The 22,519-nt window shown below is 38.1% G+C and overlaps 1 non-coding gene across 1 annotated transcript; it reads right to left on the reverse strand.

The window, feature by feature from the left end:
* Nucleotides 1-12,289: 12,289 nt before the first annotated feature.
* Nucleotides 12,290-12,399, reverse strand: LOC120104365. Its single transcript, XR_005506772.1, has one exon. It is a non-coding gene; the product is annotated as a small nucleolar RNA R71 (small nucleolar RNA).
* Nucleotides 12,400-22,519: the final 10,120 nt, after the last annotated feature.

A 22,519-nucleotide genomic window follows, 5' to 3' on the forward strand; every position in this document is an offset into this window, starting at 1 on the left:
ACATGATAAGTGAATTGCGAGATGCTGGACATGTGCTAACTGATGAACAACAAGTTCAAGCTATAATTCGATCTTTGCCTCACAGTTGGGAGCACATGAAAGTTCACTTAACCCATAATGAAAGCATTAGAACTTTCACTGATGCTGGTCGTCATCTGGAATTGGAGGAAGACCGTCTTGAGGCAAATAAAACCACTAATGAAGTGTATATGGCTAACACTAGTTCGCAAGGAGCTTCGGGCTTCAAGCGAAAGCATTTTAGTGGTCATTTTAAGAAAGGCAATGGTAATGGCAAGTCCTCTAAGAAGCTCAAGCATAGCCAGCCGGGTAAAAGAAAGCATCCTTTTAAGAGGAACAAAGCAAAATTGAGATGCTACAACTGTGGCAAGAAGGGTCACTTTGCTCGTGAATGCTCCGAGGCAAAGAAGGTAAAAACCCTTAGCATAAATATAAGTATGTCTTATGTTTCAAGTTCTGTGTTCTTAGCTGAATCTCATCTTTTGTGGACTGTAGACTCAGGGACCACAGACCATGTAGCAAGAGATCGAGATGCTTTCGTGGAATATCGTCGAATTCCATAAGGGGCAAGATGGATATATGTGGGAAATAATTCAAGAGTTGAAGTAAAAGGGATTGGCACCTGTAAATTGAATATGCGAGGTTGTCAACCCTTAATTCTATATGATGTATTATATGCTCCAGATATTTGGCGAAACTTAATTTCTGTTGTTATGTTACTTAAGTTTGGCTATATCTTAAATTTTGATGGTAATGGTGTAGACATATTGCTAGGGACAACTTATTATGGATCTGGTTATGTACTAAATGGTTTTATTGTACTTGATATTGATTATAGTATGTGTAATGTAATAAGTACTGTTTTTTTCTTTGTTACATCTACTAGTAATCCAAACATGGATGAAAATATTTGGCATGCTAGGTTAGGTCACATTGGGCAACAACGAATGAATAGATTAGCCAAAGAGGGATTATTAGGCCCTGTTGAAAAGGTTAATCTAGCTATATGTGAATATTGCTTAGCAGGAAAAATAGCAAGAAAACCATTTGGTAAAGGAACTAGAGCCGATTTTCCATTGCAATTAATTCATTCTGACATTTGTGGGCCGATGAATGTAAGGGCAAAACATGGGGCTTCTTATTTCATCACATTTATTGACGATTATACATGTTTCAGTTATGTCTATTTGCTATCTCACAAATCTGATGCATTAGATTGCTTTATAAGATATTTAAACTTTGTTGAAAATCAATTAGACTGGAAAATCAAAGTATTAAGAACTGACCGTGGACGTGAGTATTTGTCTGATCAGTTCAAACAAATTTGTGATGAAAAGGGAATAGGTAGACAGTTAACTATTCCTAGTACTCCACAACAAAATGGTGTTGCGGAAAGAAGAAATAGAACCCTATTTGAAATGGTTAGGTCTATGATGGCACAAGCTAATTTGCCGATCACCTATTGGGGTGATGCATTATTAACAGCTGCATATGTACTTAACCTAGTGCCCTCAAAATCAGTAACTTCCACCCCTTATGAATTGTGGACCGGTCACAAACCTGACCTAAGTAATTTAAGACCTTGGGGATGCGCTGCATATATTCATGATTCTTCTCATAAATATGGAAAATTGGGTCCAAGGGGTAAAAAGAGTATTTTTATTCGATATTCTGAAACCTCCAAAGGATATGTGTTTGTTGGTAACACTGATAATGGAAGTATTACTGAGTTTGAATCTCGTAATGCCACATTTTTGGAAAATGATTTTCCAAATCAGGGTGAAATAAATAAAGGTTTATCTTTATTTGAGATAGAGGACCATGATAATTTGTTTAATCAAACTCAATTGGTAAAAAATCTTGAAAATCCATCAACAACATCTGGTTCAAGTGGGAGAAATTCAAGAAATGATGAATTTATTTCACAACAATCTCAATTACGAAAAAGTAACCGTGGATTAGTTCTCCGTCGACGATTTGAGATTGAAGGAGAAGCATTTCTTGTTACACCTCAAGAGGAAGGTGAACCGAGAAATATTGATGAAGCTCTTAAATGTCCTGCAAAAGAGCAATGGATAAAAGCAATGGAAGAAGAAATGGAGTCAATGAGATCAAACCAAGTTTGGAAATTGGTTGATCTTCCCAAAGGTCGGAAAGCAATTGGGAACAAATGGGTTCTCAAAATAAAGCGCAAGGCAGATGGCACAATAGAAAGATATAAGGCACGCCTTGTAGCAAAAGGCTATACACAACAAGAGGGGATTGACTATGAAGTGACATTTTCTCCTATTGTGAGATTCACCTCAATTCGCATAATTTTAGCCATAGTAGCTAGTTTGGATCTTGAATTACATCAAATGGATGTAAAAACAGCTTTTCTCAATGGAGAATTGGAAGAAGAAATTTATATGGAACAACCTATCGATTTTATTAAAGAAGGCCCAGAGCACAAAGTGTGTAGACTTTTAAAGTCGATTTATGGCCTTAAACAATCTTCTAGACAGTGGAATATAAAATTTCATCAGGCTGTCATATCATATGATTTTGCCATGATTGATGAAGACCACTGTGTCTATATTAAAAGATCCAAAGACAAATTTGTGATTTTATCACTTTATGTGGATGATATACTAATGGCTGTTAATGATAAAAAATTCTTAGCATCAGTTAAGAATTGGTTGTTCACGAATTTTGAAATAAAGGACATGGGAGAAGCTAACTATATTCTTGGGGTTAAAATTGAAAGAGATCATTCAAAAAGGTTATTATCTCTTTCACCGAAGCTTTATATAAAGAAAATTCTTGAACAGTTTCATATGCAAGATTGTAAACCCATTGATACTCCCATTGCAAAAGCTGAAGTGTTAAGCCAAAGAATGTGCCCGAAGACTCCACAAGAAGAAGAGCAAATGAAAAGAGTTCCCTATTCTAGTGCAATTAGAAGTCTTATGTATGCAATGATGTGTACAAGACCAGATATCTGCTTTGCAGTTGGTATGGTAAGTAGATATCAATCACACCCTGGCCATGACCATTGGAAAGCAGTCAAAAGGATATTGAGATATCTAAAAGGTACTGCGGATTATTCATTATGTTATCAAGGAAATGATTTGCGTCTTGAAGGCTATACAGATGCTGATTGGGGAGGTGATTTGGATGAAAGAAAATGAACCTCTGGTTATATTTTCTTACTAAGTAATGGGGCAATTTCATGGAGTAGTAAGAAACAACCTTGTATAGCTTTGTCCACGATGGAAGCTGAATTTGTAGCTTCTTCAGCGGCAGTACAAGAAGCAGTTTGGTTAAAGAGATTTCTTAATCATTTGGGGGTTATGAAAAATGCTGCATATCCAATACTAGTACATTGTAATAGCCATGCATTGATAGCTTATACAAAAGATCCCAAATATCACTCAAAGACTAAGCATATTGACATAAAGTATAACTTTGTGAGAGACATGGTTGCACAAAAGAAAGTGAACATACAGTACATATCTACGAATCAAATGATCGCAAATCCGTTTACTAAATATATTCCTAGAGATGTATTTATGAGACATGTGAAATCTTTAGGTCTTAGTAGACTTTGATGTACTTAATGGTTTGAATAATGAGATATTTTAATTTCTCATTTGGGATTCACATGTATGTATTTATAGTAATGCTAAGTTCTTTTTTTTTTTAAGCACACACATATGCATATATATATATATATATATATATGCGTTAATGCTTAGTGCATATGATTAGTTCATTTAAAGAAATGTATGTTAGGCAGAAATTAGATTGGCCTTCTCACACGGGCAATCGCCTCTATAACTTGTGGTTGATAGAGATGAGACAATTTTAAGCATAACGTATTTATGAGCTCAAGCTTAAAATTAGTGTCGCCTTGATAGCAAATCAAGATGAGGTCACTATGTAATATTTTGTGACCGAAGGTGAGTAAACCCACAAATCACCTTATCTGTTTTAAATGCCAAATGTGAGTTCTGTAGTAATAATGAAAAAGAAAGTAGAGTGGTGAACTCAAGTTGGACACTAAGTACGTCTGAACTATCATTTGTATGGTATTTCATATAATGAGAATCAACATACGCTCCATGAAAAAGGAGAAAAATACCATAACATGCGCTTCATACCACATGTGCATAATTCGACCAATAAGGGTAACGAGAGAATTGATCTCTTCTCTCTCGTTGTGTGAGCCCCGAGGCTATAATTACCTCTGTTAGTACCCTTATTATTTTTACTGTTTCTTGAGATTTAGTTCAGTGTATGCTATATTGGAATGTTACCTACAATCATGCTTGATTCGATTTATTGGGACATATCTGGAAAAGCAATTAAACTACAATTAAGAGATTCGAGATAGAAAGGAAGATCATTTTATGTCTTATTTCTTTATTGTATTCACTGGTCGACCAATCATCTTAACTACGTGTTAAAGCATGATTGTGAATACAAAACAGAAAACAAGTAATGTGATAAGTTAAAGTGAGATCATGAGGTACTTGAAATGTGACTTAAATGTTCTGGGGTACTGCATACTTACTCTACTGAACTACTATATATTCCTAACAGATATATGGTAGTGTGAGCTCGTTATCATTTTTTTATTGGTATGTTGGTCGCATGATCTATTTGCCTGGATGAAAGTCGCAGAGAAAAGACTTGTTCGTAATTGTTAAAACTCACACTGTTGAACCCATCATGTGTGAGTGGGAGATGTTGGAAAAATCGGTTTGGTCCACCCATGATGGTTCAACCAAACCGGTAACCAAAAGACATGATCTCATGAAGAAATGTCTTTCCATAGACATCTCTCCAACCCTGAAACTATCTATTGACAGCTATGCATAAGGCTTCATTTAAAAAGTGTGGGTGGTTAATGAGATTCTCTGCAAGAGTCTTGGGCATTTAGGTTGTGGAAAACAGTAGATTTTCATTGGTAAAATCCACTCCTTGATCAGTGAATCGAACCAAAGAAAAAAATTTGTAAGTGATCCGAAATCCTTGCTTATGTTAATGTGTTTATCTTTCAAGGCTAGTTTGTGAAGTCCTCGATCGTGGCGTGCTATGATAGTGTTAGTCGGTGAAATCCTTGGCAGTGATGAAGCCCTCTTGGTAGAGTGGCGGTAAGCTATTCATCATCCCTTGGAAGTTTAACTTTTTATTTTCTATTACCTTTAGTTTATAAAATTTATTTACATTTTCTTACTTTTAGTTTTACTTTAACCTTTGCTTAGTAGTTTAAGGTTATTGCTTAGTGTTGTCGGGCTCTTCTCCTTCAATATGGGGTGGAAAGGAGAAGGCATAAGTCTCTGGCTGGGTTGTACGATTGTACGATTGCACAAGCATGCCATCTATGTTTGAAACTTGAAAGAGATAAGTATGGCAGTAGTTTCTACCATCTTAATCTTCAAAGACTTTTATTACCAAGATGTCGCCTTCTCGGGGAAGGATATAGCCGAGGCTATGGATCTAAGATTACGAACTATGAACTAAGGATACGCTAAAGCAGGGTTGTTGCCCAAGGTGACAAGCCAAGAGGGGGGGTGAATTGGTTTCTTCTAAATTTTGGTGCTTTAAACGTTTTCTTAATTAAGTGCGGTGGATGCTTTCTTAAACTATTTGAATAATTTAAACTAGTGCAAAGATAGAAGATGATGCAAGAATAAACGTAAGCACAAGCACAACACAAACACAACAATATATAGTGGTTCGGTGCTCTCCTTAGCACCTACGTCCACTCCCCAAGCGTCCCCTTGGGAATTCACTATAATCCCGCGGATTACAGTTGGATTGTTTTCCGGGCTCACAATCCAAAAACCTTTGTTGGTTTTACGGGCTCACCAACGAACCTATACACTTTGGTTTTCCGGGTTCACCAAAAACCTTTGTTGGTTTTGCGGGCTCACCAACGAACCTTTACACTTTAGTTTTCCGGGTTCACCAAAAATCTTTGTTGGTTTTGCGGGCTAACCAACGAACCTTTACAAAGTGTTTGACAAACAAAAAGAAAAGATTCAAACTCCTAAATGAGCATATGAAACAATATAAACTACAAAGAAGAGTTAGAAAGTATTTATCGCTTTGAAGTGGCTTTGCTCTTCTTTGTCAAGGATGCTTCACTCTTCAAGGGGGGATGGAGCTCTTGATGCCTCTTTGAATCTGCTCAATCCCTTTCTTTGATTCTTGAATGAAGCTCTTGATGAAGAAGATTAGGGCACTTTTGTGTTCTTGAGTACTCTTTGATATTTCTTTCAAAAGTTGTTCTCTCTGATGAATAGTGCCCCTTTAAATAGCTTCCCACCTTCTTTGGTCAAGCCCCAATGGTTAGAATTCAAAAACTAGCCGTTACTGACCTTGGGAAGGACAAAAAGTACATCTGCAGAACTAGCCGTTACTGTTCAGCCCGTGTTTGGGTCGGCTCAACCTGTCCTTGGGTCGGCTCAACCTGTCCTTGGGTCGACCCAACTTTGCCTTGGGTCGACTCAAACATTCCTTGGGTCGACCCTCTCAGAGAACACAGAAACTTTGATTGCAGCCTTCCTTCACTTGGGTCGACCCATCCTTTCTTTGGGTCGACTCAAAGTTCACTTGGGTCGACTCAACTTCTTCTTGGGTCGACCCTCTCAGTAATTTCAGAGAACCATTTTCTGTCTGTCTTTCTGTCTTGCCTTTGGGTCGACCCTCTCAGAGTTTGGGTCGACTCAAGCTTGGGTCGACTCAACCACTGTTTGGGTCGACCCTCTCAGTAAATCCAGAGAACATATTTCCTTCATGGTTTGAGGTTCTTGAAGTTTGGGTCGACTCATGCTTACCTTGGGTCGACCCAACCAACTGTTCATCTGTGCCATTTTTGCAGGAGTGTGCCAAATGATTTCTTGATGTGCCGGGGTCGACTCAAACAATCTTTGGGTCGACTCAATCCACACTTTGCTGCATTCTCAAGGTTAGATTCATTCAAATGAACAAAGCATGTATCTATTATCAATCACACAAATATACTGAGAGTAATGAACTTATAAATGAAGTATCAATTTAACTTATAACATACTCTAGATAATTACTTGTTAATCATCAAAATAACACTATCATCCTCAAGGGTAAAGATAAAAGACATGCCAAAATAACATATAAATATTTGATTGGCCAACGGTCCTTTTCATAGAATCACATTCTAATATTTACATAATTTGTTCTAAATGGTCAAGTAACTATTTGCTTCTATTGTTGGCACCTGTCCATACTTGACCTCCACTTCCTTTTGACGGTTCTAGCAGTTAAAAGCCAATTACTTCCCACTTTCTATGCTTTGGTAATGCATAGGCTGCAATTGTTTAACCAGACCAACGGTTCAATCAAGTCACCATACTTGATCGTTCTCAAAGTTGACACTTAGCATGTGGACAAATCTTCTTCCCTCATCTTTTCTCCCGGTTTATACTTTTAATAATTATTCCGCATGTCTTAATCGACATCTCTTCCATTTGGCCCATCACATGTCGTGTAATATAATTGTATCGAGCTGGCCCATCACATGTCATGTAATATAATTGTATCGAGCTACCCCCCCCCCCCCCCCCCCCCCCAGCTTAGTTGGTCTATTGTCTAAGGCTGGTAAAATGTGACCCAATTTGGGTCAGGTCGGGTTAAGTAGGTTGCATGTTTATTAAATAGGTTAACAGGCCAACAGGTTAACATCTTATATAGGTTGTACAGGTCAATGAGTTATATATGTTAACAGGTTAAGCAGGTTATATGTTTATTAAATAGGTTAAGTAGGTCGCTTGAGTTACATATTTATTAAACATGATAGATTCAGATTTCAAATTCTGACCTTTTTACTAAATAGGTCAGGTTCAAGTTTAGAATTTTCTAACCTGACCTGCATTTGATCTGACCCATACATGACCCGACCCGATCTGATTGCCATCCTATTGTTGTCATGGTGCAACCTAGGGATATCAAAGCTTTGACATCCAAGCTATTAATTCATCTTGTTTGTCAATTCGTGTTACTTGGTTCGAGAGCCCTTAATCATTGGTTTGTTTTGGTACTGCCATATATATGACTATGGGCATGCGGATCCTTAGTTGTCATTATCAATTAGGATGTGGTGCAAACACTTAGTATAGTCTTCCGCTGAGTTGTTCTGAAGCTTGTTCCAGGCTTTCCAGCTTGTGCCATTTGTTTAGAGATTGATAGCAAACATTGTGACTTCCTTGCTTCTATCCTAGACTCTACTACAACTATTTTCCCTTTCAAATATCTAGATATACCTCTACATCATAGAAGACTCATGAAATTTGAATGGAGTTTCTTGATAGAAAAGTAGATAAATGTTGGGTAGATAAAAGGGAAAACTTCTTATGTTGGTAGGTTGTCTATGCTTAATGAACTTCATTTTGACAGTAATACCAATATATTGGATGCATGTTTTGTGTATTCATTCTTGGGTGGTCCAAGAAATTGATGGACTAAAATGGTCCTTCCTGTGAAGGGGTCAACCACAATGCCTAGGAGGTTATTACTTGGCAAATTAGCAGATAATTTGTAAACCAAAAAAATGTAGATGACAAGGAGTCATTAACATCACAATATTCAATCAAGTGTTATTATTGAAATAGTGTTGAACTATTTCATGAATGGAAATAAACCTCAGAGTTTGCTTATAGATTACTGCTATTATAATGGAAAACTTCCTCAAGCTATACCTAAACTTACAATCAATTGAATACCCTACTTTTGGAATGATATTTTTAAGCTCTAACAACTCTTCCTATCATGCATTGGCTTTGAAGTAGTAGATGGCTACATTGTGTACTTTTGGATGTCTATTAGATGGGCTAAGAGACTAGGAGCAACATATTCCATCAACTTGTTTACAATCTCCCTAAACCGAGATGCATCGATAGAAAACTTCTTTGCTATGAACAATGGTAGATGGAGAAATCAATAGCATTCTTTGCTAAGAATGCTATTGATAGTACCTAGTAAATGGGGGCCTTCAATCCACACTAATCATCACCTCTTAGACTCTTCCCATATTAGAGAACATGAAGGTTTTCAATTGGTTTTGCTTCAGTAGCTAGATTTTTACAACAGACAATTGTAGAAAGCAATCTTGGAATGACATCCTCTACGTTGCACCCTCTGTGGAATTGAAGAGGAGCAATGAATTATTTATTTATACAATGCCAATGTACAATCAATGGATTCATATTTATTACAACAACATCATGCATCTGATTTACTAGAAGAGTTTTGAAGGTGTTGGTCCAACTAGCCTTGACCAAGATGGAGGAAAAGTTAGGGCGGGTGAGAGTACCAGCAATCATGTCTGGTACCTTTGGAAGTAAAGGATGGAAGGCTTCCTGATGAGAGCATAAAAGTGCGATTTACACATTACTTAAATTAATATTATTGCTAATAAATAATAATAAAAGTATTGTATTAATATTATATTTTTGTGGGGTGCAGATGATCGTAAATCAAAACAAAAATACGCATTGGGTCCAAAAAGATGCATCTCCGCGGATGACTAGCCAACCGTATGGGTCAACCCCAGTTGCACACTAGGAGGCTAAGTTCAGCCGTTCAGTTCACTGCAACCGATTCCCAGTAGCCCGTGCATTTCATTCCGATGGAACCCGCGTGCAACCCATCCTCCGAAGTGAGTCACGGCGTCCACGAACCAACGTCCAATTCTCCCGCGATCGTGAGCATCCCAGCTTCTTGATTCTCAGCCGTCCGCTCCTCCCGTAGGTCCCGTGATCAATGCCCAACTTTCTCCTCCGTTCCAATGATCGTGCCTCCTCCGTTCCAACGTCCCAGCTCCTCCGGATCAAGCAACATCCAGCCGTGAATAGCTCACACGTCCCAGAAGCTTCCCAGCGGCAATCCGGAAGAGATCGCGATCCATCCGCGCGTCTTCCGGATTCATGATCGCCCAGCCATCCCTCCGCATCCGCTCCACATTTCCAGCCCCCTGATCCGCCCGCGATCACTCCCGGCTGTCCGTGAAGCGTCCCGGCAGCCCGTGAAGCATCCCATGCCATCCTTTTCTTCCGTTTGCTCCCAGCTCTTCTCTGCAATCAAATCTTCAGCTTCCGGATCAAGCAACTCAGCCGCATGCATCCCGAGCCTCACCGATCGGTTTCCACCCACGGACAAATTCCCCTGTTCCAAGATCACCGCCCAGCCGTCCGCCTCCTCCATCACGGCCGTTCTCAGCACCGAATCCGGCCGAGATTAGCTCCAATGCTTCAGCCTCACGCGCCCAAGATCCAGCCGTTTGCCTCTAATGCATTGATCTCCAGCGCATTCCGAAGATCCATGGAGGGAGAGAGTTGATTATAAGAGGTAGTCGGCTGAGAGGGGGGGTTGTTCTGGTTCCCACACAAAAAAAAAGGGAAGAATAGAGGAGTCGGCTGCTGCGGTTGAAGGAAAAGAGAAGAAGGAAACAGGGGATGCCCTGTTTCCGAAAAGAAAAAGAAGAAAAAAAAATAGAGAGAGGAGTAACAGGGGAGAGTCTTTGATGTTGATGGCTGGCTAATCCTTTAGGTGAAGGGTGATGGAGGAACCCTTGATGTATTGCTATCTTTGAAGTAAATTCTAAACCTTTAATTCTTATAGATTTATATTTCCAATATATTATGGATTCTTGCATAATTATTTTGTAGATAGTTCTTTAATGGTTTATGTTGATCGACATATGGACCGCTTTAGTATTTGATTTGTCGTTGATGTAATAGGCACAACAAATGCTTAGAAATAGAGTTCATATGTCCCTAAAATATATCCCATGCTTTGATCTATCCTACATTTATATCTTTAATCAAGAATCGAAGAATTTATTTCTTGAATGCAAAATTATCAAGGGGGATTCCAGATCCCTACTCCATCTTAATCTATCCATACTTTAATTCTCTGTATATTGATTTGTTTTCTATTTGCAAAACATCATCTTAATCAACAAATTAACTAAATTAATTAATATGAGATTACGCTAATAATCCATAGATCGTTTTCTGAGGAATCGACCTCGGAATTCCGAGTTATACTACTTGTGCGAATCTCCTGCAATGTCATAAAACAAAAATAATTTGCTTGATCACCTATTCAATGAAATTTAATGTCATGTCATAAAACATTAAAAAAAAAATCTCTTGATTGTTGCATATAGTATAAGGCATCAGTATAAAATATTCTAAGGGCTGAACCCATTTAAAAAGATAAGGTCGGAATTTCATCACTCGTCCTTGGCCCAAAAATCACCCCAGTGCATAAATATCCTAAGCTTAACTAAAATCAACTAGACGTTGGCCCCTAAGGATATTCGAGCTCAATAGGACGAAGACCACCGATAGTTGCACCAATTTCGCTCTATGGTTTAGTTGATGTCTAGGCAAGCTTTGTCCCTATAAGGGAGACAGTTCATCTGTTCGAGGCAAGTGGGTTTTAAGTGGGACCTTTGCGAACGCATCGTGACCCCTCCACTTACCTGGGAGCTTACCTGGTCAACTCGGTTCATTAGACCAGATTGGAGGCTTAGGTGCCCTCTTCAAACAAGTTAGGAGCTGTTTAGAAATTTAAGAAAAATATTAGAAATTGAGGTGTAATGTGTTGTTGCATGCTTGATTGTGAATAGATTTTTGTTTTAGGGTGTCATTTTAGGTTATCTTTAGTTGGTACTTATATTTTTTTTAAAAAAAAATAAAAAAAAAGAGAGGGAAATATTTTGCATGCTAAAGTGGAATAGGGACGACACCGGTCGATTAAGTCGTACAACTTTAGATCATCCCTTAGGCATACCCTTGAAATTCCTTCTCAATATCTCACACCTTGTGAGATGGCTGATTTAAATGAAGATGCAGGAAGTCACCACGATCGAGAACGTGAACCCCATGTTATGACTCTAAGACAATACCTACAACCGACTAGGACTAGTCAGCCTTCATGCATAATTTTTTCTGATAATGTAGGACATTTTGACATCAAACCCGGGGTAATTCAATTGCTTCCCAAGTTTCACGGGTTAGAATCCGAGAGTCCGTTTCTTCATTTAAAAGATTTTGAAGAATTGAGTATTACATTTAGAGTGCCAAACGTCACCGAGGATGTCCTCAAATTGACATTGTTCCCTTTCTCTCTAAAAGATAAGGCCAAAACATGGCTAAACTCGTTGCGACCTAGATCAATAAGAACTTGGCAAGATATGCAGAGAGAATTTTTGAAGAAGTTCTTTTCCACACAAAGGACCAACTTTTTAAAAAGACATATTAGCAATTTCCAACAAAAAGATAATGAAACATTTTATGAATGTTGGGAAAGATTTAAAGACCTTCTTCTCTCATGCCCTCATCACGGGTTCGAAACCTGGAGAACCATTAGCTTCTTTTATGAAGGTTTATCTCCACAATTGAAACAGTTTGTAGAGACCATGTGCAATGGTAGATTTTTAGAAAAACACCCTGATGAAGCGTGGGAGTATTTGGATTCCCTTGCGGAGACTGCCCAACTTTAGGATAACGGGGATAGAAATAACAAGTCTTTGCCTAAGCCTACTAGCTCTGTACAGGGAGGCCTTTACAACCTCAGAACTGAGGATGATCTTCATGCTAAAATGGCAGCCCTCACTAGGAAGGTAGAAGAAATTGAGCTTAGGAAGGTTGAGCCTGTCAAAACTATAGAGCTTAGAAACGAGTGTTGTGGTATCTGCGATATGTCGGGTCATACCACTACAGATTGCCCCACCATACCGGCATTCAAAGAAGTCTTGCACGATCAAGCAAATGCTATGAACTCCTACCAAAAGCCTTATAACGATCCATACTCGAATACCTATAACCCTGGTTGGAAGAATCATCCAAATTTTAGGTGGAGAAATGATCATTCTCAACAGTCACACCATTTAGCTCCTCCACCTGCACATCCTACTTTTGCATCACCACCCTCTCAAAAGCCAAATATCGAGGATACCTTGCAATCCATACAAACTTTTCTACAAGGTCAAGCTAACATCAATGCTCAAAATACTCGAAATTTTGAAGATATAAGGAACCAATTGTCAATGTTGACTACCGTCCTAGGTACCCAAGAGAAGGGTAAGCTTCCAGCTCAACCCCAACCTAATCCACAAATGCACGGTAGTAATAATACGACTCCTTCTAGTTCGCATACAGAACATGCAAAGAGCATCATGACTTTGCGTAACGGAAAAGTCATTAATCAGACCGTCCCATTGAGACCGCAGGTCACTTCTAATTCTGATGCTCCCAAAGCCGATGAAAGGGACAAAGAAGAAGTTGAGGTCCCAACTTCTACCGAGAAAGTTAAATGTCCTTTTCCTCCACCTTTTCCACAACGGTTTAAGCCGTTGCAAAAGCTCGAACCTAATTCTGAAATTCTTGAGCTTTTTAAGCAAGTAAAGATCAACATACCTCTTCTTGATGCAATCAAACAAGTACCCTCATATGCCAAACTTTTGAAGGACTTGTGTACTGTTAAGCGCCGATTAAATGTTAAGAAGAAGGCATTTTTAACTTGTTGCCCAAGGTGACAAGCCAAGAGGGAGGGGTGAATTGGTTTCTTTTAATTTTAACTATCTTACTTGTGTTAAATGAAGAGTTAGTAAACTTAAACAAATCACAATACAAACAACAAGAAGTATAGTGGTTCGGTGCTCTCCTTAGCACCTACGTCCACTCCCCAAGCGACCCCTTGGAAATTCACTATAATCCTGCGGATTACAGTTGGATTGTTTTCCGGGCTCACAATCCAAAAACCTTTACACTTTGGTTTTCCGGGTTCACCAAAAACCTATGTTGGTTTTACGGGCTCACCAACGAACCTATGTTGGTTTTACGGGCTCACCAACGAACCTTTACAATTGGTTTTCCGGGTTCACCAATCAACCTATTCCGTTGGTTTTGCGGGCTAACCAACCAACCTTTACAAGTAGTTTAATAAACAAAGAAAGAAGATTTAAACTCCTAAATGAGCAAATAAAATAATATAATCTACAAAGAAGAGTTTAGAGAGTATTTATCGCTTGAAGTGACTTCTCTCTTCTTTGTCAAGGATGCTTCACACTTCAAGGGTGGATGGAGCTCTTGATGACTCTTTGAATCTGCTCAACCCCTTTCTTTTGACTTTTGAATGAAGCACTTGGATGAGGAAGATTAGGGCACTTTCTCTTTCTTGTGTACTCTTTGATATCCTTTGGAAAGGATGTTCTATCTGATGAATAGTGCCACTTTAAATAGTTTTCTACATCCATTGGACAAGCCCCAATGGTTAGAATTCAAAAACTAGCCGTTACTCACTGTTGGAAGGACAAAAAATACTTCTGCAGAACTAGCCGTTATGCTTCTGTCCGTGTTTGGGTCGGCTCAACCTGTCCTTGGGTCGACCCAACTTTCACTTGAGTCGACTCAAACATTTCTTGGGTCGACCCTCTCAGAAACACAGAAACTTGCAATTCAGCCTTCCTTCACTTGGGTCGACCCAACCTTTCTTTGGGTCGACTCAAGGTTCAGTTGGGTCGACTCAACTTCTTCTTGGGTCGACCCTAACAGGGTTTCCAGAGAACCATTTCTGTCATCTGTTCTGTCTTGCCTTTGGGTCGACCCACTCAGGGTTTGGGTCGACTCAAGCTTGGGTCGACTCAACTTTATCTTGGGTCGACCCTCTCAGTATTTCCAGAGAACTAATTTCTGAGTTGTTGAGAAGCTTGATGTTTGGGTCGACTCATGCTTTCCTTGGGTCGACCCAACTTACTGTTCATCTGTGCCATTTTTGCAGAAGTGTGCCAAATAATTTCCTGATGTGCCGGGGTCGACCCAATCATCCTTTGGGTCGACTCAATCCACATTTTGCTGCATCTCAAGGTTAGATTCATTCATATAAATAATGAAATGTATCTTTATCAATTTATACAAATATACTGAGAGTAACAGACTTATAAATGAAGTATCGATTTAACTTATAACATACTCTTGATAATTACTTGTTAATCATCAAAATAACACTATCATCCTCAATCTCCCCCTTTTTGATGATTACAAAATAAAGAGTATGAGCCTATTCATACTTATCTTAAAATTAGTTTTAAAAGGGCTTAACTTGCTGAAATTCAGCTTTTCAAAATATAAGAGTGAAGTCTCCCCCTATATCATTCAAATATTGCCAATTTGACTTTTTGAATTGCTCCCCCTTTCATTTATAATTCATTAAAGATGAAACTCCAAAAATTTGAGATAAAACATGAGTTTCAGATTATGTATCGAGGTGTGAAAGGTGCGTGCCAAATTCTGAAATTCTATGTGCCAAATTCTGAGATTTGATAGAAATTTTTGATTTGATCATTTTCATTGTTACAAATTGCTCCCCCTTAAATGTATATGCTTTCCTATATGATTTTTAATTTGTTTTACAAGTAATTTCTCTTTTCTTACACAATTTCTTATTTCTCCTTGTTATTTCTCTTTCTTTAGTTCAACTTCTTATTACTCTTTCTTTACTTCTCCCCCTTTTTGTTATCATCAAATAGGTGCATGAGAAAAGACACAATAAATAACAAACATTCAAACTTCATTGATCAAAATAGGAACATTTTAGTACATTCATGCCAAAAACAAAAGCAATTACAATGTTCCTTAATCAAAGTTTAAAGATACATGATAAACACAAAAGACATATGAGAACTAGATATCTAGCCTAGGCTCTAAACAGAAATGCTAATATCAGCCTAGGGAGTATCTAATGGCTGGGATCTAGTCCTAATCCTCCTAGTGTATGTGGCGAGGGGAGGTCGAGCCTGGTGAGACTGTGTCTGGCGTGGAGCTCGACGAGCTGGATGACTCTGTGCCGAAATCTCTGACTCAGCAGCCTGTGGCACAGATGGTCCATGGGTCTCTCTCTCTCTCCAGAGTGCTCCTATCTGCTGCCTCAGATCACTGATCTCAGCAGACATGATGTCCAATCGGCTCGTCAGCCCATCAGTAATAGTCCTCGCCTGAGCTGACATACTATCTAATCTGCTCGTCAGCCTGTCAGTGATAGTCCTCGCCTGAGCTGACATGATCTCAGTCATCCTACTCCAGAACTCATCTGTATCTCTCGGAGGAACAGATGACGATGGTCCAGCCTCTGAAGGTGCAGTAGGATGATCCATATGCTCCTCATCCTCAGGGATAGGGTCTCCAATATCTGGTGCATCACCCTCTGGTGCCTCACCCTGAATCCCTGCTCCAGTATGAACCCACTGCCCGTTCACTTTCTCATAGCCCATACGTATAAGTGTCCGTGCAGTGTATGTATCAGTATGAAGCAGATATCTGGATACCTCCCCCTCGACAGATATGCCGTGCTGTCGAAAAATCAAAGTGAGTATCATACCATAAGATAGGGATACTCTGGAGTTGCAGATCACCTTCCTCATCTGCCTCAGTATCATGGCCGGAAGATTCAGGGGAATACCCTGAATAATATGCTCCATCACTACTAGATCTCGCTCTGTGATGAGATCGAATCTCCCGCTCTTCGGAAATAAAATCCTATTTATAATACTGAGCAGTAATCTCATTTCAGCAGAAAGAGAGCTAGCTATTATCTTCTCGGAAAAGTCGAAGTTTGCATTTTCCATTATCAACTGTAGGGCTCTCATCTTATTTTCAGGCTTTTCTGGAGTGGCTCCTTCGCAGGGAAGATGAAGTATCTCACTCAAACTCTCCTCGGAAACTCGAACCCTAACTCCTCGAACTTCCGAAATAAGCCCTCCCATTCCAGTTTTAAGGAAGGCATAGAACTCCCGAACTAATCCGGGGTAGATCATCACATCTAGGGAGCAAAGATACTCCCAACCTTGCCTTTGGATCCATTCCCTCAAACGGAACCCTTCTTGATCAAAGAACTCGGAATGGATCCTTCTCCCCGTTATAACTGGTCTCCCCGCAAATCTTGCAAGTATTACTGAGGGAAAAGGAGGAGGAGGTGGCTCGGCACGTGCCTCACGTTGTGGAGACACTGTAGATGGCTCCGTAGCTTGTCTTTCCTCACGTTGGATCCGTGAGACTCTTCCGGATCTCTTGGCTACGGCTCTTTGGGTCCTATTTCTCCAAGATCTTAAGGTAATCTACTGTTTGGAGATGTTTGGAGGAGTTTGGAGAGTGGGAAATAGAGTATTCAGAAGAGGACAAGGGCAAACAGTGCCCTAACAATGCTCTCGGGTCCCCCTTTTAACAGTGGGGTCCCGACGTTGGGTCGACTCAAGAATTTTCTTGGGTCGACCCTATTCTGGGTTGGGTCGACCCAAGTGCAGAATTTTTTCTTTTCTCTTCCTTTTTGCTTCTAAAAATTTTTCTTACTTCCAATCCTTATAAATTCTTTCTGGGACAATGATGCATGAGTAAGGAATCTATAGATGACAAGTTTGACTCATGTTTCATGGGTTTTTAGAAATGGGAAGAATGTATCATGAGACTACTTGCTCCCTTTTATATTTCTTCAATAAAAAGGATCACATATGCCTAATTCCCTCCTTAGCGTGCAGAATCTATCTTCACTCAATGATTTTGTGAATATGTCGGCTAATTGTTTTTCAGTGCATATATGCTCAATATATATGTTTCCATTTTGCACATGATCCCTAATAAAATGATATCGTATTTCTATGTGTTTGGCTTTAGAATGCTGAACCGGATTTTTAGTAAGATTGATGGCACTCGTATTATCACACTTAATAGGAATATTATCTAGCTTAACTCTATAGTCCTCTAGTTGTTGCTTAAGCCATAGTACTTAAGCACAACAACTACCAGCAGCTATATATTCAGTTTCAGCTGTTGACAGTGCCACAGAATTCTGCTTTTTGCTAAACCATGATACTAAGTTGTTTCCTAAGAATTGACATGTACCACTAGTGCTCTTCCTATCTAATTTGCATCCAGCAAAATCAGCATCTGAGTATGCAAGCAAATCTAGACAAGAGTCTCTTGAGTACCATAATCCAATATTCGTAGTTCCTCTTAAATATCTAAGGATTCTCTTAACAACATTTAAATGTGACTCCTTAGGATTTGATTGGTATCTAGCACATATTCCTACACTAAATACGATGTCTGGTCTACTAGCAGTAAGGTAGAGCAAGGATCCAATTAGTCCTCTATAGAGCTTAATATCAATACTCTTCCCTTTTTCATCTTTGTCTAGCTTACTAGTAGGATTCATTGGAGTGCCTACTCCCTTATGATTTTCATTCCCAAACTTCTTTAGTATTTCCTTTGTATACTTAGTTTGATGAATGAAAATGCCTTCTTTGGTTTGTTTGATTTGTAATCCTAGAAAGAAACTTAGTTCTCCCATCAAACTCATTTCGAATTTCCCATGCATTAAATCAGCAAATTCTTTGCAAAGAGTATCATTTGTGGCACCAAAGATTATGTCATCTACATATATTTGTACCACTAATAGATTTTTGTCCTTTCTTTTGAAAAATAGTGTTTTATCTACATTTCCTCTACTAAAGTCATTATTAAGCAGAAATTTGCTTAATCGATCATACCAAGCCCTAGGTGCTTGCTTTAATCCATATAATGCCTTATGTAGTTTAAACACATGATTTGGCAATTCATGATTCTCAAAACCAGGAGGTTGTTCTACATATACTTTCTCCTCTATAAAACCATTTAAGAATGCACTTTTTACATCCATTTGATATAATTTGAAATCCATGAAACATGCAAATGCTAGAAGTAATCTAATAGCCTCTAATCTAGCTACAGGAGCAAATGTTTCATCAAAATCTATTCCTTCTTCTTGATTGTATCCCTTAGCTACAAGTCTAGCCTTATTTCTTATAACTAACCCATTTTCATCTAATTTATTTCTAAAGATCCATTTTGTTCCAATTACTGAGTTATGTTTTGGTCTTTCAGTTAATGTCCATACATTGCTTCTTTTGAATTGATTTAATTCTTCTTGCATGGCATTTATCCAATGAGTATCTTTTTCAGCTTCTTCATAAGTCTTAGGTTCTAATTGTGAAACAAAAGCAAGATAATCATTTAAATTTCTAAGAGATGATCGAGTTCTTACCCCTTGAGATGGATCACCAATGATTAAGTCTTTAGGGTGTCCATATGCATACCTCCATTCTTTTGGCAAGTTTTGAGATTGTGGTGGCACGCAATCATCTCCCTTATCTTGAATTGGCACATCATCAATATTCAACTTTTCAAAGTTGATAATTCCTGTATCATCATCAACAATATTTTCTTTCCTAGCAGACTCACTATCCGACTCATCAAATATAATATTAACTGACTCTTCCACTACAAGAGTTCTTTTATTGAATACTCTGTATGCCCTGCTAGATGTGGAGTATCCTAAGAAGATACCTTCATCTGACTTGGCATCAAATTTACTTAGATCCTCCTTGCCATTGTTTAAGATGAAACATCTACATCCAAATACTCTAAGATATTTAGCAGTTGGTTTCTTATTCTTCCAAAGTTCATAAGGAGTTTTCTTGGTTATTGGTCGTATTAAAACTCGATTTAGAATATGGCAAGCAGTGCTTATAGCTTCAGCCCAAAAGTACTTTGGAAGATTTGACTCACACAACATCGTGCGTGCCATTTCTGCCAATGTCCTATTTTTCTTTTCAACAACCCCATTTTGTTGAGGCGTTCTAGGTGCTGAAAATTGATGTGAAATACCATTTTTATTACAAAATTCTTCAAAGTGATGATTTTCAAATTCAGTACCATGATCACTTCGAATTGCTACTAAAGTGAGCTTCTTTTCATTTATGATATTATTATATAGTTTCAAGAATTCTGAAAATGCTTCATTCTTATGTGCCAAAAATGAAACCCATGTATATCTTGAAAAATCATCAACAATAACTAGTCCATACTTCTTCCCTCCTAGACTCGTAGTTCTAGTGGGTCCAAATAAATCCATGTGTATGAGTTCAAAAGGCCTAGTTGTTGATACTATATTCTTTGATTTGAAAGATGATTTAATTTGTTTTCCCAATGAGCATGGTCCACAGATTTTGTCCTTTTCAAAAATCAATTTTGGCACATCCTTTATATTACCTTCTTGACTAGTTTTGATATTAATTCCATACTAGCATGTCCTAGTCTACGATGCCAAAGCCAACTTGTTTCATTTTTCTTTTCTTCATTAGTAATTAAGCATAATCCATTTTTCTTGCCTAAATCATGAAGATCTACCAAGTAAATATTTCTTTGCCTTTGTCCTACAAGTACAATACTATTATCTTTAGGATTTGTGATTATGCATACAGATGCTTCAAATGTGACTTTAAACCCTTTATCACAAAATTGACTTATGCTAAGCAGATTATGTTTCAATCCCTTAACTAATAAGACATTTTCTATAAAAATAGATGGAGTAATGAAAATTTTACCCTTTCCAATGATATGCCCTTTACCATTGTCTCCATAGGTTACTACTCCACCCTTCTTTGATTCCAAGGTGACAAATTGATCTACGTCACCGGTCATGTGTCTTAAACAGCCGCTATCTAGATACCATCATTTTTTCACTTAATCAGCTGCAAGACACCCCTACAATCAAGATCAAGAAAGAGCTTTAGGTACCCAAACTATGTTGGGTCCTTTAGGGTTACTTGATGTTCCTTTTGGAACCCAAACTTTCTTGAATTTAATCTTATGATTATTACTTAATTTGTTTTGATTGGACTTTCTATAGTTACATTCATATGCTTTATGTCCTAATTTATTGCAGCAATGACAAGTAATATTTTCATTTTTAGCTTTTACAAAAATATTCTTTAAGAATTTTTGTTTCCTATTTGTTTTATATCCTAATCCAGCCTTATCATATACAGCTTTTTGACTATCAAGAATCATATTTAATTTAGTAGAACTAATTGTAAACTTATCTACTAAGGATTTATATTTTTCAACATCTTCTTTTAACTTGATATTTTCAGCAATTAGATTCTTGGTTTCATTTGTAAGTTTCCTACTTAATGTTAATAGTTATGAGATAGTTTTAACTTATCTTTGATAAGAGATTGATTTTCTTCTTTTAGAACTTTATTTTTATTGATAAGTTTCTTATATTCTTCCATGAGTTCTAAGAATGCATCATGTAGTTCATCAACAGTAAAATCACATTCAAGTTCAGAATCTACCTCATCGTCATTGGCCATATGACACATTTGGGCCGTCTCTTGATGATCTTCCTCTTCCGAACTTGACTCCTCACTTTCACTCCATTCAGCCATGAAGTTCTTCTTTTTCAGTTTTCTTGCCATCCATTTCAAATCTGGGCAATCTATCTTATAATGCCCGGGTTTGTTACACTCATAGCAAATAGGAGTTTCTTTTTTCTTTTCTTTGTCCTTACCCTTTTCTTTGCTTGAGCTACCTTTGAGGAAGGGTTTCTTTTTATAAAATCTATTCTTACCTCTCATAAATTTTCTGAATTTTCTTCCAAGCATAACCATCCCTTCTTCATCAAATTCATCATCATCATCTGAATCTTCCGATTCAGTTTGTTGTTTAAGGGTGGTAGTCTTTAGGGCAATGGGCTTTCTTCTCTTGACCTCATCTTCGAATTTTGCCTCATTGTCAACTCATGGGTCATGAGTGATCCTAGAAGTTCCTCTAATTGCAGTGTGTTGAGGTCCTTAGCTTCCTGAATTGCGGTTACCTTGGCCTTCCAAATTCTTGGTAGAGACCTGAGAATTTTTCGCACCAATTCAGAGTTAGTGTAAGACTTTCCTAAACTCTTAAGCCCATTTATAATTTCAGTAAAACGAGTAAACATATCAGTTATGGACTCAGTAGATTTCATTTTAAATAATTCATACTTGTGTACTAATATGTTTATTTTTGACTCCTTAACTTGATTGGTCCCTTCATGAGTGACCTCAAGTTTGTCCCAAATTTCTTTAGCAGAGATGCAAGTAGATATTCTATTAAATTCACTTACATCTAATGAGCAATAAAGTACATTAATAGCTTTTGCATTTAGCTGTGCCAATCTTCTATCACTTTCATTCCAATCCATTTCTGGTTTGGGTATGATAGTGCCCTCTATATTAAGTGTGGGTGTGTGAGGTCCTCTAGTAATGATATACCATAATTCATAGTTTAAAGCTTGAATGAATATCCTCATCCTAGCTTTCCAATATGTGTAGTTTGTGCCATTAAATAGAGGTGGTCTATTTGTGGATTGTCCCTCACTCATAGAACATCCCACTTGGGTTGTCATGATCTTTAACTCTTGATTGTGAGATCAATGAGTACTATTGGAGCACCTTGCTCTGATACCACTTGTTGCCCAAGGTGACAAGCCAAGAGGGGGGTGAATTGGTTTCTTTTAATTTTAACTATCTTACTTGTGTTAAATGAAGAGTTAGTAAACTTAAACAAATCACAATACAAACAACAAGAAGTATAGTGGTTCGGTGCTCTCCTTAGCACCT

This window comes from Phoenix dactylifera, chromosome 17 (assembly GCF_009389715.1).
Source record: "Phoenix dactylifera cultivar Barhee BC4 chromosome 17, palm_55x_up_171113_PBpolish2nd_filt_p, whole genome shotgun sequence".
In the NCBI taxonomy this organism is placed as follows: domain Eukaryota; kingdom Viridiplantae; phylum Streptophyta; class Magnoliopsida; order Arecales; family Arecaceae; genus Phoenix; species Phoenix dactylifera.